Source organism: Spinacia oleracea, chromosome 2 (genome assembly GCF_020520425.1).
Source record: "Spinacia oleracea cultivar Varoflay chromosome 2, BTI_SOV_V1, whole genome shotgun sequence".
Lineage (NCBI taxonomy): Eukaryota > Viridiplantae > Streptophyta > Magnoliopsida > Caryophyllales > Amaranthaceae > Spinacia > Spinacia oleracea.
Genome location: NC_079488.1, coordinates 87,476,673 through 87,486,996, shown reverse-complemented (window position 1 = coordinate 87,486,996; position 10,324 = coordinate 87,476,673). Strand labels below are relative to the sequence as shown.

Sequence of the window (10,324 nt, the reverse complement as noted above, 5' to 3'; positions counted from 1 at the left end):
CAAAGGAGCCTAGACACCACCAGAGAGTCAAGCATGTACTTCGTAGATTTCACCTTCTACGAGAGTTCGTTGAAAGAAAAGAAGTCGAGATAAACAAGATTGGAACTGATGACAACATATCAGATCCATTGACTAAACCTCTGCCGCAGGCGAAGCACAACTCGCACACTGCAGCTATGGGAATCAAGCATATTGGAGAATGGCTTTGATGACCCTGTTTAATGTTTTAAAGTTTTAGAGTTTAAATCTTTGTAAAACATTATTGGTTAATCATTCACAATAAATGAAAAGAATTCATTTTTCCATTTAATTTGTGGTTTATTAAATGATGAGTCCCTTCAATTTGACGATATATTCGAGATAGACTGTCAGGACCAGTCCTGTGACTAAGAAATGTCTATCAAGTGAACTTGAATGTCAAAGGTTGAAAATGGTCCCTAGTCGGAGTTTCCTATAAAATTGGACGCATAGAAAACGTTAGACGACTAGAATGCAAGATGACTAGTAGTTATGTTTCTTGAACTATGTGGACATGGCAATGTCATAATCATTTAAATAGATACTTACTTTGGGAAGACTAGTATCGGACAAGACCTATGAAACTTTACTGTAAGAGATGAAAATCTGTCATAAGTAAATTTCATTAAAATTATTAGACATTAAATCCTCAATACCTGAGTGATTTGAGATTACTTGTTTGACAACTGGTTGCTTTGACGTTGACCAACCGTCGCACCGTAAAAGGAGGCTATAAAGGCAACGCTCAGGTAATCACCTATCAAACGAAGTCTAATCTCAAGATCGCAAGATTGGGATTGTCCTCCCATAAATCGGGATGAGATGCTTAAAATTTGTACAAGGCCACTCGGAGAGCTAGAAACTGTGAAATGCATGGCCGTGCTCGGATGAATCATAGGCTATGATTATCTGTTTATTTGATCAGTTGAACTCTGAAACCGAGAAACACCTCTGGACATAATAAGGATGACAACTCTTACCTTATGTTCAAGAGAAAGCATCGAGCGACAAAGGAATTAGGAAATGCACACTTGTCCCCTAAGGACAAGTGGGAGACTGAAGGAAATAATGCCCTTGGTCCAAGTATGCATTCAATGTTAAGTCTAATAAATGCGGTTCAGTATTAATTAACAAGTTAATAATTCAGTGAGATCAAGTGAGCTGAATGCCTAGCTAGAGGCCGCTTCAGTTCAAGTGGAATTAATGATATTAATCCACAGCTTACTCTTGACTGAACCCGTAGGGTCACACAAATAGTACGTAAACGGATCAAGTATTTAATGGCATTAAATACTCCATCTATGGATATTCGGAATCGACGGATCTTGGTTTCAGTGGGAGCTGAGATCGTCACATGCAAGAAATGAATACTCCGGAAACGATGATATTGCCGGAAACGGAAATATGGATCGTATCGGAAATATAAATATTATCCAAGTCGTAGATGTTGCCGGAAACGAAAACATGGTACGTATCGGAAAATATTATCGGAAATGAAAATATTGCCGGAATCGGAAATATTGCCGGAAACGGAAATATTGTCAGAATCGGAAATATTATCGGAATCGGAAAATAATTCCGGAAACGGAAATATTAAATATTTGTTCGAAACGGAAATTGATTCCGGAATCGGAAATATTGAATATTGTTCGTATCGGAAATGAATTCCGGAATCGGGAAATTAATCGGAAGCGTATCGTACGAATTAGCATCGGACGAGGCCTGCCAGACGAAGGCCCAGCACGAAGCCGGGCCATCGCCCAGCAAGCCAGCGCGCCACAAACGCACCAGCCAAGGCTGCGCCAGGCCCACCGCAAGGCAGGCCCAGCGCGCGCCAAGGCTACGGCAGCGTGTGGGCTTGCGGCAGTGGGCTGCGAGCTCGCGGGCTGCGCGCGCGCGCATGGCGCCCCTCGTGGGCTGCTGTGCGTGCGTGTGTGTTTGTGTGCTACTCGAATCCTAAAGCTACCGGGATTTGTCATATGATTAAATCTAATCCTAAAAGATTTAGTTTATTTAATTAGAGTCCTAGTAAGATTATAATTAAATAAATTAGTATCCTAATAGGATTCCAAATCCTTTTCCATAACTCTATAAATAGGTGCCTAGGGTCACATATTTACATCGAGCATTCAAGTATTCAAAGTGAGTTTTTGAGAGCAAAATTCAGTCACACAATTGCCTATAAAGTGCCGAAAATTCTAAGTACCTTAAGGGCGATTCTAGTTGGTCAATCTTAAGGCGGATCCGGACGTGTTGTGGACTATCTACGGAGGGACGACACTTGGAGTCCTAAAGACTTGTTCTTGTTCGGTTCGGGCGCAGCTAGGGAGGGCACGCAACAAAGAGTATGCATCTAAACTATGCTAAATGATTATGTGTAAATAATATGTTTTCCTGGCTTTATGGTTTTTCCGCATGATTTATGAATTGTCATATGTATCATAACCTAACATTAAGCCTAGCAAGTCTTTCAAACATTTCCCCTGCAGAATTGGGGCGCTCAGTTCTTTCCTGAGTCAGCTTTTCCGCCAAGAGGCGAATAGCAACGGCTAGATCATTGTTGTTGGCCATTCTAGAACGCGACCTGCAATTAGTATATTCTACTTTAGGTTTGAAACATCACTTATACGTTATCCCACACAATTTAATACTTGAATTGACCATAAAGATCGCCTCAACCAACAATGTTCACATTAATACACATCATTTACGAAGGCACGACAATCGTTTACGAAGGTGCAACGATCGTCTACAAGATGCAATAATCATTGAAAAATAATCATCCTCAATAATTCACGAAAGACATTTACACACTGCACATAAGGCATAACATTTTGAATCATATTGGTCATGATGGTCTAGATTGGCCCTCACTTCCTTTATGTACTCAAATCATTTAATATTTTTGTGGCAATTAAATTGATCCACAATTCACACTGAGTATGCAACCAATAGGAAGATTAATCCACGATGTACTACCTAGAGGTTGGGTATTATGGAATCCTCAAAATAGAATAAAGAACAATTCCTTGAAAACTTTAACTTTTATTGCTAACTCCATAGAGGTTTATTACGTCCTTGAAAATAATAAAGAATATTTCAAACTTCAATAAACTTAAACCTTAAACAGTTGTAGCTTTGCTACTTATTCTTTAAAACAAAAAAAAGAGCTAATTAATTATTTATGACTTCAAAATATCTGTGGCCTCTTGCCTATCCATTACTCCTGAAACTCGCGGAGTGAAATTTAGATCTCAAGATCATCGAACTCTTCTTCAGGGTCTTCATCGGGGTCTTCCTCAGGGTTTGCATCTTCACCCATGTCTTCATCTTGATTAGGCTCACTTGCCATCTCATGTTCACTTTCGAGCTCTGCATCTGAATCACTAGAGATCTCAATGGTTGGCTCATGAGCCGCTGGGTTAGGATTCTCTGCCTCAACACCTACATTCTCATTCTCCACAGCTACATCATTTTCCTTTAGGTCATTATTTACACTTATTCCCATAGGTTCTTCTGTAACTGAATCCCCAACATGACTCCCTACGATTTTACCGTCTCTAAACCCATTTTCTGCCGCTTCAATAATGGTGGTCAGAATTTCTGAATCATATTTCCATCTACCATCCCAAGTTCCATACTTAGCCAAGTTTGGAGTTCCATTATCAGAATGCATGTCTTTAAACTTTTCCTTGAGTTCTAGGTATGGAAATTTGTTGGGTAAGCAATTAATGATAGTGGCTGCTATGGTATCCTTTCTCATTAAGATAGGTTTCCCTTGAACTTTAGCATGATATTCACACCCAAACACAATTTTCTTCACGTAAATGTCAGGGGTTTCTATATCAAGTTTCTCGAAAGATCCTATGTTGGTATACTTGGAAAGAAACATTTTATTCCTGAAATAAACAATTCCATGTCTCACTAACGATTTTCCAGCCAAATCATAAACAAAGTTCAATAATGCAATAAGTTTGGTGGAAGCAAACAATTCTTTATGCACATTTAAATGTAACATTAAACAATTAGCACACGCACGTACATAACAATCAATTTCTTATGCTAGCATTGACTAGCTACTAATGCACATATAATTCTATCTTATATGCCCTTCTTATACTACCCATCTCTCATAAACTAAAGCATTGAAATAGTTAAATAACAAAGTAAAAGGACGATAATATAATAAAATTATAACATAGAATAAAAATATAAAATAAATAAAGTAAAATAAATTAAGGAAATGCGTAGCGAATAAATTCGAAAATAAGGTTATTAATTCGAAGAAGATTTATATATTTCTTTTTTTTTTTTTTTTAAATAACGAATTCTAACCCTTGAAACCATTTTAAAAAAAATTGAACTTCTAAAAAAAATTGTACTCATTTTTTAATAATAAATAATAAGAAAAAGAATAAAAATTTCGAAAGTCACTTTAATTCGAATAAATAATTTGATTTCGAACTTAAATAAGAAATATTATATACTTTCAAACAAGATAAAAGGAAATCTGCCCCCCCAAAAAAAAGTACCAATTTTTTAACACTATAATACGTAGAAGCTCGATTTTTAAGAAATTTATTTTAAATAACTAGATAGTTAGGCGCCTAAAAATTTATTAAAGTAAAACCTTAGCTTCTAGATACCACTTTGTAACACCCTGACAATTCCCATTTTCTAAAATAACCCTTTTTAAATATAACTGTAGGGAATTATCAAAGTATTATCGCCCGTGTGAAAACGTAACGGCTTATTCAGAATTTTGCAGCGGAAAACATAAAACTAACTTTAGGTTCATAAATAATCTTATTACATATTAGGTCCAAAACCAATTAACTGGAATAAGGAAATACGAATAGTACGACAAATTTCAAATTAAGTTGACAACCCAAATCATTTAAATAAGCAAATATAACTACAAGCTCTCTAATCCCGATCCCAATGATGCATCATCTTCAAACCTGTAGATGGGCAACGCTTATTGATCCTTAGAGACTGCTCACCAAAGATGGGTCATCACAGGATCAATAAGGCATAACCATGATCAACACACACAAACAAAGCACGTAATCAGCAAAGCTGAGTACTACATACTAAAACAATAATATTCCTAACATGATACTATTAAAGGAACCCTAACATGATACTAGTGAACATAAGTAAGGGCAGACAAAACATGATAATTTGACGACCATACTTGACTAGACTAGGCTAGACTTATGACAATAATATTATTTTGGTTGAAATAGACAATGGACCGAGTTGTCCATCCAGAAGTCTTCACTAAGGAAGACGAGGTACGGGCGCGACTCCGTAACCTCAGTGACCTGCGATATCGAGGAACGTTTAAATAAAAATAGGACACGGTGATCAATCCGGTCCCAGAAAAGGCCATGGGCTACCACCATGAACCCCAACTCCTGTTTGTCCGTCACTTTAGACGTGCACAGTCTAAAGCTATTGCTACTCAGTTTCACTTTACATGATTTACAAATTGATACTCTGTTATGACTCAACAATCACATAAGGCATATAATCCACATTCGTTCACAACTGTTTTTATCTTGGAATTAAGTACGTGATCATAAAGGCATCAATCAAGACTCATTCCAATTTACCCAACCTTTCCTTTAACCATGATCAACCCTGTATATGGGTATAAAGTTTCAACTTACTAAACAAGGTCCTCGGCCCTCATAAAGTAGTGAAAAGCTAAAAAGGGGAACAACAACCAATCGATCCAAACCAATCATATAGAATAATCTAGTGTTCCCAACCAACATGTTTGTACCAATAATCCATACCAACATGTTACAGTTCTCTTAGTGCAAAACAAGTTCAATAAGTTTGTCCAACAGTATTAAACATGCACATTCCATATAACCAAGTTTGTCTATAATATCAACATCACCAAGTTCAACAATAATATCAACATGATTTCAACAATTAGCACACATTCCAAGCACGCAGGTATGTACGTACCTTGTATAAACAAATTGATAGGCCACTTTAACACTTTCAAAAGTCGCCTAAAGAGAATTCTCCGCCTAAAACAACCAACAAATATTCCCAATCAATTCCTAATCATTGATAACCATAAGAGAGCATTCTAAATGCATCCTAAACATATTTAGAACTTTCCCCAATATCAAAACTTAAACATTTGATTTCCTAGAATCATAATTATTGAATTAGTGATTGAAATTCGTTGAAAACTTTTGCAAACATCGTACTTTAAATTTTCAGCAATATAAATTCATTTAAAAGCTTCACCATGGTCAATCTACGTTCCTAGTATCTCAAAACAACCAATTCAATAATCCACACTCAACTCATCATGATTAATAATCATAAAACCTTGAATTTCATACTTTAAACCATCAAAACCAATATTTCACTGTAATTACATAATCTGAAAATTAATAACTTTATTATAAAATTCATATAATCTTAAATTCATACTTTAAATCATAAAAAACATAACTTTAATTCAAGGAAGCATAATTCGAATTAACAAAGCATGACTAAGCCCTAACTTAATTTTTAATTAATCAAAACTGAAAATAATTGGTTTATAATAACAACACCCAAATCTGAAAACCATATTTAACAATAAAAATTATAAATTTAATTCAAGAACATCATTTAAGTTAACAAACTTTAATTAAAATAATTAGTTACTTAGGGTTTAAGAAATAACCAAGAATTAAGGAGGAGAGAGGAGAGCTGGCCGGCGGATATGCGGTGGTTCGCGGCGAGGCTGAGCAAGGGGTTGCGTGCGGTGGCGTCACGCGGTGGTGGTGGCTGCGCGGATGAACAGAAGTCAGCCACTAAAAGGAGGAGGACAAGTAATGAAAAAGAACGAAAATAAGAGAAACAGGAGGGAGAAAGGGTGACTACCGGGACGGTGGACAGGGCTGTACTCGCGGCGGCGGAGTATCGACGGCGGCGAGCTCACGGTGGGCTGGTTCGCACAGACACACGAGTAAGGGGTTTGCAAGAACCGAAAAAAAAAACAAAGAACAATATGAAGGAGGAACGAAGGAGTTACCACGAGGGTCGACGGTGGTCGTCGGTGAAGGTGGTGGTCCGGCAGTGGGCGTGGTGCGGCGGCTGGACAGTGGCAAGGGAAGCAGTGACGTGAAGAGTGAGGGAGGAGGGTTGAGGGTTCCTGGTTTACGTGAATAGTGAAGGAGAGGAAAGGGGTTTGTGTTGGGTTTTAATACATTGGGCTTCACCCAATTGGGCTAGAAATATGATTGAAGTTGTTTGGATCCACAAATGTTTAGGATTGTTTTTCCGAATTCAACGAGTTTTCCTAATTTAAATTCTTTTCAATATAAAATTCTAAAATTATTTTTGATTGCCCAAACCGTTAAAATATTTGGAATATATTTAAATAGAATTAAATATGCATTAAATATATAAATATAATAACGTTCAAAAATCGTTTAATATTTAGAACGTACTTAAAATAAAATAAATATACGTTAATTATATATTTATTACTAAAATTCATAAATTCTATTTAATTATAGATAATATACGTTAAAATATATTAATAAAATTTATAAATTTACGGGGGATTACAGAACCGGTGATCAATCCGGCCCCAGAAAAAGACATAGGCTACCCATGACCCCAACTCCTGATTGTCCGTCACTTTAGACGTGCACAGTCTAAAGCTATTGCTACTCATCTTCACTTTACATGACTTAACTTTTAATACTTGGTTATGACTCATCAAACATAAATATTATATTCAACAAGTAAACACAACTTCTTTTATCTTTGAATTAAACCAGTGATCACAACATTCAACCAAGAGCCAATTCCAACTATTTTAATCCTTCCTTTATCCATATTTAAAAACCTTTATTAGATATAAGTTTCAACTACCAAACAAGGTCCTCGGCCCTTATAAAGTAGTGAAAATCTAAAGAGGAACAACGATCAATAAAGATCTAAACCAATATTAAATAATATAAAGTTCCACAAAACCAACATGCTTGCATCAATATTCCATGCTAACATGATTCAATTCTTATAAATAAAGTTCTATGCTCAACGCATTAATTCAACGACATTGAACATGAAATTCCAACATAAACAAGTTCATAAATATATTCATCATATTTTCAATACAACACACATCCAAGCACACAGGCATGTACGTACCTTGTGTAAACAAACTGATAGGCCACTTTAACGAATTCAAAAGTCGCCCACAAAGAATTCTCCGCCTAAAAACAACCAATAAAATTCCCCTATCAATTTCCAACAATTTACAGCAATACTAAAGTATTCCAAATACATCCTAAACATATTTTGAACCATCCCCAATATCGAAACTTAACTAAATAACCTCCAAGCATAATAACTATTAAACTAATGATCCCAAATCGTTCTAAACTCCAATAAAACATCCCTTTTAAAATTTCCAGCAATATAAAATTATTTCAAACGTCCACAAAACATAATCAACGTTCTTAAAATCATAAAAATAATAGCTTTAATAATATATAATCATTCTATTATGATTTTAGAATATTAAAACCTTAAAAATCCATGCTTTAATAATTAAATTCCTTATTTCAATTCAATTACATAATCTGAAAATTAAATTTATTATTTAAACATAATATATAATATGAAAATATAATTTAATCATGATAACTTATAATTTACATTCAAGGAGCATGAATTAAATTAATAAACTTCATTAAGACCCTAAATTAAACGTAGTTAATAAATCTGAAAATAATTAAATTAATTTCAACAACATATAATCTGAAATTTCATAACTTAATCATAAAAATCATAAATTTAATTCAAGAGACATAAATTAAATTAATAAACTTAATTAAACATTTAAATAACTTAGGGTTTAAGAAAAACAACCAAACTAAAGAGAAGAGAGTGGGCGGCCGGCGGTCCGGGGCACGGCGGCGCGGCAGCTGCTGGGTTGGTGGTTGCGACTGGTGGGCGGCGGTTGCTGTCGGCATAAACAGGGCACGGATGAGTGCCACGAACGAAATAGAAAAAGAAAGAGAACGAAAGACAAAAAGAGAAGGGAGGATGGGCGAACTACCGTGCAACGACGACGACCTTTCGCGGCGAAGACGGCTGGCGGCGAGGGAGGCTCACGACTTGGCTGCGCGAAACTTAAACAAGAGGGAAGCAATGGTGAGGGAGGACGAAAAATCCAGAAAAAAGAAAAGAAGGAGAACGAAGAGAGAGAGAAGGAGAAGGGGGATTACCGGCGGCTGGCGAGGGACGACGGTGGTCCGGCGTGACTGGCTGGACGGCGGCGACAAGGAGAGGGCAGGGTTTGTGCGTCGTGGATGTTGAAGCAAGGAGAGAGAGAAACGGTTGAGGGCTTGCTTGTGGTTTGTTTGTACGTGAAACAGAGAGGAGGAAGGGCTTTGGTGTTTTACGTGAAAATAGTTTGGGTGGGGTTTTGAGGTTTGGGTTTTAATGTTGGGCTTTCCCAAGTGGGCTTGAATTAGGATTTAGCTTTTATGATTCGAATCCAAAACTGAATAGGATATTTCTAAATTCAATCAATTTTCGTAATTCAAATTCTTTTCAACTTAAAATTCTAAAATTATTCTTGATTGCACAAATCCTTAAAATATTTATAATATATTTACATAAAATTAAATATACATTAAATATATAATAAAATTCAAAAATCGTTAAATATTTAGAACGTACTTAAAATAAAATAAATATACGTTAATTATATATTTATTACTTAAAATTCATAAATTCTATTTAAATATAAATAATATACGTTAAAATATATTAATAAAATTTATAAATTTATGGGGGATTACAATCTACCCCTCTTAAAAGAAGTTTCGTCCCGAAACTTGACACGAAATTTCCCACATTTTCCCCAAAAGTTTTTAACTTATTCTTACTAGAGAAGTACTTGTGCCACCTATGTGCACTCTTTTGCCAACTCAAAGCTATTTGTGTTACTCATGAACACCTTTTCTTATCCGGAGAGTCTATTTGCTTTGCCTAAACTTGTAAAATTTGCTAAAATAAGCATAAAAATGCATAAAAATGCAATAAAATAGGTAAAAAAAACGTGAATTTCTATCGCATTCTACCCCCCTTAAAGAAAACGAGTTATGCCCTCGTAACTCACCTCAGGGAATAACTAACCAAAATTTCTTTCGACGAATTCTATCCTCAAAATTCTTGTTTCACTAAAACTACTAATTTTAGACTTTTCACAACAGATGACGAAACAAAAGAACAAGTCACCACGAATTAAATAATGCTTAACTTGCGC

General features: G+C 35.7%; 1 long non-coding RNA gene across 1 annotated transcript; it reads right to left on the bottom strand.

Moving 5' to 3' along the window:
* Window positions 1-6,552: 6,552 nt before the first annotated feature.
* LOC110780663 (uncharacterized) lies at window positions 6,553-7,192 on the bottom strand. Its single transcript, XR_002531525.2, has 3 exons — window positions 7,070-7,192; window positions 6,919-6,982; window positions 6,553-6,822 (listed from the first exon to the last, which is right to left on the bottom strand). It is a non-coding gene; the product is annotated as an uncharacterized lncRNA (long non-coding RNA).
* Window positions 7,193-10,324: the final 3,132 nt, after the last annotated feature.